Source organism: Trichosurus vulpecula, chromosome 1 (assembly GCF_011100635.1).
Source record: "Trichosurus vulpecula isolate mTriVul1 chromosome 1, mTriVul1.pri, whole genome shotgun sequence".
NCBI lineage: Eukaryota > Metazoa > Chordata > Mammalia > Diprotodontia > Phalangeridae > Trichosurus > Trichosurus vulpecula.
The window spans coordinates 120000258-120008557 of record NC_050573.1 but is presented as its reverse complement, the minus strand read 5'-3'; the positions used below and the strand labels follow the sequence as shown (position 1 = coordinate 120008557).

At 40.7% G+C, this 8300-nt stretch overlaps 1 pseudogene; it reads right to left on the bottom strand.

Moving 5' to 3' along the window:
• Positions 1-3288: 3288 nt before the first annotated feature.
• Positions 3289-8060, bottom strand: LOC118834469 (annotated as a pseudogene).
• Between the last annotated feature and the right edge of the window lie 240 nt (positions 8061-8300).

Here is an 8300-nt window from a genome sequence, read left to right as displayed (position 1 = left end):
CTACCTAAACTGCCTTGTTGCCTTTGATTGGTTTTAATTGCTTCAACCCAGCTGCTGCATTTATCTATTACAAAAGGCTGTTGTTGCCATTTTAAAACATCTGAGAACTTTCTCAATTTTGTTCTGATGCTAGATCAAAATGTCTACTTTGATGACTGAGAAGACCTCTGTGCTTGGCTGTTTCCTCATCTTCCCTTGCCCCAAACTCTATAAATTGTGAAGATACTTATCACCTGTAGACTATCACTGCTGACATTCAGTAGCTTAGTGCCATTTCCCTCTGCATCTTGTACTGGAGTTTTTATGAGTTGCACTGTCCAAGGAAATCAGGAAATCTGCCTACTAGCAGAGTGGAAATCTCAATGTTACCTTCCATAAGGCCTTGACAACATCTATCCCCCAGCCCCACTAAATTCTGCTATGACTCTAATCACTGGTTAGGACCTCACTCTGACAAATCCATCTTTTTTCTTTTTAAAATTTATTTATTTATTTTTCGTTTACAACATTCAGTTCCACAAGCGTTTTAGTTTTGAATTTTCTCCCCCTCCCTTACCTCTCCCCTCCCCAAGACAGCATACAATCTGATATAGGCTCTACATATATATTCACATTAAACATATTTTCACATTAGTCATGTTGTAAAGAAGAATTATAACCAATGAAAAGAAACAGGGGAAAGAAGAAACAAAATAAAACAAAAAAGAGAGAGAGAGCAAATAGCATGCTTCAATCTGCAGTCAGACTCCATAATTCTTTCTCTAGATACGGATAGTTTTAGAAACGATGGAAGGAGTTTTGTTTCCACAGGATGAAAAGCACTCCCCTCCCAGTTTTAACAGAATGTAAGGCAGGTGACTGGTTCTAAAGATTAGAGGCTTGTGCATATGCTTAACGAGCTGTTTGGTGGGGGGATGGGGGGGGGCGTGACGTGGGCAGTTCAGGGGAATGCATCTTACCAATGAAGAGCCAGGTGGGAGATTCAAATTTGAATAATATAAAAGGCCAACAAATTGTACACTCCTGTACTCTGTTCAGGGGACGTACCCATTTATTCAGAAAGAATAAATGTCAAAAATAATGAAAATCTTCCTGGCTTTCCCACAAGTATTGTTTATTCCTAGACTAAGTATGTTTGTAACAGTAGCATTTTCCACCGTGAGCCTTTTGGAGTTGTCTTAGAACCTTGCATTGCTGAGAAGAGCCAAGTCTATCAAAGTGAGTCATCACACAATGTGGCTGTATTGTATACAATGTTCTCCTGGTTCTGCTCATTTCCTTCAGCATCAGTTCATATAAGTCTTTCCAGGTTTTTCTGAAGTTTGTCTGTTCATCATTTCTTATAGCACAATAGTATTCCATTACATTTGTACACCACAACAAGGCATTAGCGTTCCAATTTTCCCACATCTCCTCCAGCATTTATAGTTTTCCTGTTTCTGAGAAATCCATCTTAAGGGATTGTAGTTAAAAACCTGTGAGAACATGAAGAAATGAACTTGGAAACAGCTAAGTAGCATAGTAGATAGACTATTCCAGTCACAAAGAACTGAGTTCAACTCCTACCTCTTCTACTGGCTATATGACCCTGGGAAAAGTCACTTAATATCAGCTTCAGTTTCCTCATCTGTAAAATGGGGATTATAACACCATCTATGTCACTGGTTGTGAAACTCAAATAGGATAATATGTGTAATGTTTGTTGTCGTTTAGTCACGTCTGACTCTTTGTGCTCCCATATTGTCCATGGGGTTTTCTTGGCAAAGATCCTACAGTGGTTTGCCATTTCCTTCTTCATATCATTTTATAGATGAGGAAACTGAAGTAGACAAGTTTAAGTGACTTGCCCAGGGTCACACAGCTAGTACGTGTCTGAGGTTGGATTCGAACTCTGGTCTTCCTGACTCCAGGCCCAGGACTCTATGTAAAAAATAATACAGAACAGCCAGAAGAGTTTTGGAAGCCATGAGACATCAGTACCATATCCAGATCCAGGGCCTGAAACATTTCAATGAATCACCTCATCACACATACATACACATATTACAATGATCCTTCTTTTTCCTTTTCCTCTTAGACTACAGTTAATGCCTTTTCCCTTAGGTATGAGGAAAATCTGTTTTTTTTTTTGAGCTATGTCATCTTTACTACATCATAGTTTTGGCAAACAAATCAAGGTGCAACAGGTTTTATTTCACAATAATATATTAAGTGAATTTTTGTTCAAATAAATAGGGAGCTCTTTTAAATAATGATCTTCTCACACTCTGGGCAATCCAAGAGGAAATCAAAGCAAATTAGTGCATCCAGGGGAGTGTCACCAATCAGGCATGAAGCTTAAAGGAAGAGATGAGAACTGATTTGGGACTGACAATGGACACCTTTTTACTCAGGACTAAGTCAAGTCCCAAAGTTCATTGGCCCCAGGTACACCTGATTTCTGCCTAGCGAGGAGCCCTAAGGAGGGTGAGATAAAATGTGCAATCTTCAGCTCCAGGCGTAGGCAACCCCTCTGTGCACAGGATGGAATACAAGGGAGCAAAGCCAAGCGATCACTTCTATGTTTTCTCCCCAGCTGAACAGTCTTCCCTTTATTCTCCCTCCACCAGTCCTAGGCATTGCAGGCTCACAATCAAAAACCACAACAAAGTGGTAGGGATGTAAGAGATAGTAGGAGTATGAACAGGTGTGATACCCCAAAAGGGATGGGAATGGAAAAGATGGGACGAGAGAGGGCATGCCATCACCTAGTCTTATGGTCACAACGGAAACCCAGTCTAGACTTCACAGCTGGAAAGAGATTAGGGTGGTGACAGAATGTGGGTAGGGGATGGAAAGGGACCCTTGGGGGATGAGTTCAAGCCACCTTCCAAGCTCTAGGAGATAGATACCTCTGTTGATTTGGGCTGGGAGGAGCCACAATTATAGTCCAAAATGAATTAAAAAATAAGAGTGCTGGGCAGGAGCTGAGTAGCTGATCAGGAACAGTCCCCTCGTTTATGCGAAGCTGTGTCAATAGGAGTAAAATGGAAATGGTGACTCAAGTGGAAGGTCCCACTGACAAAGGTGAAGGAGAGGTCTCAATGTTTCTAGGTCAGCTGGAACTGTCCCAGGCTACTCCCCTTCTCTCCATGCCTGTTACTGCTAACTACACACAGACCTAGAGGAAAGGCCAGATCTGACAAAAGCCTCCACACCAACTCCAAACTCAGCTCTGGGGAAATAAGGGAGCACATAAATGATGAGGAGACTGGAGGTGCATCTACTGGGTCTTTTTGTCTTCTGTGGTTAGTAAGGAGGAGATGGAGGCTGGTCCGTGGGCATGTAGACATTACAGGGATTGACAGGGTTGTAGTAGGCACTGGCGGCAGCTTTGGCAGCTTTTGCTTCAGCTGCAGAAGTGGATGGTACATCAAGGCCACCAACAGGTGGCTCCATGGGTCCAGGAGGTGGGGGAGGGGGCTGCCTGTACCCTTCCATCCATCATGGGAGATCCTGGATAAAACTCAGGTGGACGTGGTGCATAGGGATAGCTTGGAGGCTTTGGGTACATTCCATTGGCAGCTAACATAGGAAAAGCATAGGTTCCATTGGGCATGTAAGACTACCATAAGCTCCACTGGGGACTTCACCTCTGGAGGCTTGGGCAGCCACCTGTAGCATTCGCTGTCCAAACTCGATGATGCCCCCTGCTGCAAAGGTCAATCTGTATACAGCTGATCCTTCCCAGCCACCTCCTGCTTCAAAGCCTTCACTGTTCTTCTGATGTAATTTGCACCAAATACAGGCTGCTTGATTTCATAGTCCTTCATTAGGTAAAAATGACTGCATGGAGTCCTTTCCCTTAGACAGAAAAATAAATCTGTAAGGAGTCACATAGAGGCTGATTTTCTTGGTTCCTTTGAAGACATCTGTCATGTGACCCACATCACTGAAGGAGAGCTCCACATGATCATAGGTCATTAGAATGTTCTCCGTGTTTTTGACAATCACTCTGCTCTCCAAGTGGTTCCTGTTATAATCTTCTTTACAACACGACTAATGTGAAAATATGTTTAATATGAATATATATGTAGAGCCTATATCAGATTGTATGCTGTCTTGGGGAGGGGAGAGGTAAGGGAGGGGGAGAAAATTCAAAACTAAAACGCTTGTGGAACTGAATGTTGTAAACAAAAAATAAATAAATAAATTTTAAAAAGAAAAAAGATGGATTTGTCAGAGTGAGGTCCTAACCAGTGATTAGAGTCATAGCAGAATTTGGTGGGGCTGGGGGATAGATGTTGTCAAGGCCTTATGGAAGGTAACATTGAGATTTCCACTCTGCTAGTAGGCAGATTTCCTGATTTCCTTGGACAGTGCAACTCATAAAAACTCTAGTACAAGATGCAGAGGGAAATGGCACTAAGCTACTGAATGTCAGCAGTGATAGTCTACAGGTGATAAGTATCTTCACAATTTATAGAGTTTGGGGCAAGGGAAGATGAGGAAACAGCCAAGCACAGAGGTCTTCTCAGTCATCAAAGTAGACATTTTGATCTAGCATCAGAACAAAATTGAGAAAGCTCTCAGATGTTTTAAAATGGCAACAACAGTCTTTTGTAATAGATAAATGCAGCAGCTGGGTTGAAGCAGTTAAAACCAATCAAAGGCAACAAGGCAGTTTAGGTAGGGGAAATGTAGAAAGACAAAGTAAACAGCACAAATTCACAAACACACTGTATTTATCTTTGGGATGCACAAGTACTGTTATCAGTGCAAGAGAAAAACCATGTGTTTGCTTTGTATAAATGCCTTATTTGGAAATAGAATGAAACCTAATGAATTGAAAGAACACTTTTGAAAATTGACTAGGGATGAGAATTTTCCCTGAGAGAATCCACTGCTTTTAATAATTCTTTCATTTTTTTTTAACTTTTAGTTTATAACACTCAGTTCCACAAGTTTTTGAGTTCCAAATTTTCTCCCTCTCCCCCCAAGACAGCATGTAATCTGATATAGGTTTTACATATACCTTCATATTAAACTTATTTACACAATAGTCAAGTTGTAAAGAAGAATTATAACCAATGGAATGAACCATGAGAAAGAAGAAACAAAATCAAAAAAGAAGAAAAAGAAAAAAAAAGAGAGCAAATAGTTTGCCTAAATCTGCATTCAGACTCCATCATTCTTTTTCTGGATGTGGATAGCCTTTTCCATCATGAGTCCCTTAGAGCCTTCAGAACCTTGAGAAGAGCCAAGTCTACCAAAGTTAGTCATCACAGATACCATGTGTCTGTAATCGTGTATAATGTTCTCCTGGTTCTGCTTCCCTTACTCAGCATCAGATCATGTAAGTCTTTCCAGGTTATTATGAAGTCCATCTGGTCCTCATTTTTTATATCCCTTAAATTCATATGCTACACTTGTTTAGCCATTCCCCAATTGATGGGCATACCCTTGATTTCCAATTCTTTGCCACCACAAAAAGAGCTGCTATAAATATTTTTGTACATATGGGTCCATTTCCCACTTGTATGATCTCTTCAGGATATAGCCCTAGAAGTGGTATTGCTGGGGCAAAGGGTATGCACATTTTTATAGCCCTTTGGCATTGTTGCAAATTGCTCTCCAGAATGGCTGGATCAGTTCACAACTCCACCAACAATGTAAGAGTGTTCCTATTTTCCCACATCTTCTCCAGCATTTATCATTTTCCTATTTTGTCATGTTAGCCAATCTGACAGGAGAGATGTGGTACCTAACAGTTATTTTGATTTGCTAGGTGGAGATATTGATATTATTGTTTGTGACATGGTTATCACTTTTTAGGATCATAGATTTAGAGTGGAAAGGGTAAAACAATAGAGATTTTCTAGTCCAAACCCCTCACTTTACAGAGAAGAAAACTAAGGCTCAGAGAAATTAATTGGCTTCCCCAAGAGTACTGGACTTGGAGTCTGAAAGACCAAGGCTCAAATCCTGCCTCCAGCACTGTGCCCACTGACAAATCACTGAACGCCTGGTAAGTTTCACTTTCCTCTCTGCAAAGTAGAGAGTGTAACACCCGTCAGACAGACATCAAAGGCTTGTTGTGAGGATTAAAAGAGATAATGTCAATCAAGTACTGGGTCAACTTTAAAGCTTATATAAATGTCAACTCTTACTTTAAGCGTCAAAGCCTCGTTGAAGAAACAGTCATAGAGAGTTTGAGCACCATGCCCAAAGGCAGAAACAATTTAATGGGAGAGCCCACATCTCCTAAATCCTAGGACCACTTTCTGTCTATGCAGTTTCCAGTAGTCTGTTCTATCCATAACTTACTCCAAGAAGGAGAATGGATTTTTCTGCCTCTCCATGTCAGTTGCTTTGTATGGACATTTTTACCACCTATAAAGTTCTCCCGGCAGAAATCGATGCTGCAAGGAGAATTGAGTATTGTTATTTATGTTGTAAAACTTGAGTGACCATTGTGAGACAGAAATGGTGTTAGACAAAGCAACTTTCAATCTGAAATTTGTTGGAACTAAAAGACAGTGGAAAAATTGTTTAAAACCAGTTATGTTATTTTATTAAGCCCTGATAACCCTGTCTTACAGATAAAACAATTTGGCTCTCACTTATGAAAATTGTAAGATTGTTAACTAAGTTATTGGGTATTACTGTTATAATCTTAAAACCTAAAATTGATCCCACAGCAGCTCTAAGGGTAGACAGGGTAGACATTCTCTACTCCCTTCCCTTAGGAAGATGGCCAAGGTTGCCTCCAATGTAGAGCTATGAGCTGGAGGGGGTGACGGGGGGGAGGGTGGTGGTGACCGGAGGCCACACGTGCCAGCTACCATATACTGGGATCCTAAAAACAAAATATGGGAACCCTGAAAGACATCCTGACAAGGAGAAAGAAAAATCAGTCAGGGCAAAACAAATTAAATTCAGGTTGAAAATAGGAGACTTGCCACACAGAAAGTATGTGGTTTTCATCAGTCCAGAGAAAGAATATCATAGGGTGGACAAGCAGATCAGCCCCTTCTTTGGCGTCCCTATCAATTTCTCCTTATTTGTAAATTTGTCAGATCACTTGATACCATTTAGTGGGCAAAGTCATCAGCCCCAGGAAAAAATAAAAGCTTGTTTGGTTATGGAGTTCCTAAACAATGAAGTTGGCTTACTAAGAAATGAAATTTCTTATGTATGTAAGTCATGGTAAATTTTTACTACTTATTGCAACTCTATAAAAGTAAAAACAATTGTATCTAGCCCTAAGCTGTGATTGGTGAGACGTGCCATTTGAGATAAAAGCGACTGGGACCACAAATAATTTTATTTTGAGTTTGAATTTAGATATGGTTGTCTGCATTAAATCAGTATCTAAGAGAAATGCCACAAGATACTCAGAGGGAATGTGATCCTGCTACAGGTGGAGGTTTGCTTCTGGGAAAAGCCAAGCGGACAATCTTAGCCTCAATCTAAGATGTGACCCTCCTGACTCAGTTTCCTTAGTCTGGCTATAAGATGGAATTAAAGTGACTCTTGTCTGAATTCAAACACAGCTAAGGATATTTTGTCCTATTATATCTGGCATGTCTCTGCTTTTTCCTTTTATGGCAAATTTCTCTAATTAGGGCAAGTGGTTACTAAAAGATATGGGTACAAGGCTGGTATGTGACATCTTGCTGTTTTCAATCTGAATGTGTAGTCATTCCATATTCCGAACAACTGGACAAATCAGTACTTGGGCTCGTCATCTGCCTGCCTGCATAGTCAAGGGAAAGTTAAATCCCTAGAATAGAACATTCTTTCTGAATGATACGGGAACAATTAGACAAAAGGAAAAGAAGTTCGTGGAACAAAAGTACAAACACAATGTTAATCATTATCCCATAGACTAAGGCTGTGATACATCTGAGCTATTCAGCTTAAAATTATATTCCTTTCTATAGCCTAAATAATTTAGTAAATGGGTACTTGGCCTAGTCAACTGCCTGTTACTAGGTATATCTGTCTTTCTCCTTGTATCTGGGGCCCTGCATATTAAACTTGCCTGTCAGATTTGTGTCTCTCAGACTACAGGCCATTTCCGCTACAGTTGGCAGCAAACAGTAGATACCAGCCCATACTCACCCATCATCCCCTGGATATGACCTATCCTTGGTTCCAATCAATCTCCTCCCTAGGACCCATCAAGACAGGAATAGCTTAATGCCCCTTAATGCCCCTTTTCAGCCTGAAGAAGCTACAAAAAGCTGAGGCCTTCATCCCTTTTCCCAAATGAATTTGGGCCCCAGATCTTTGAGGGGAGAATGAGGGAATCCTAA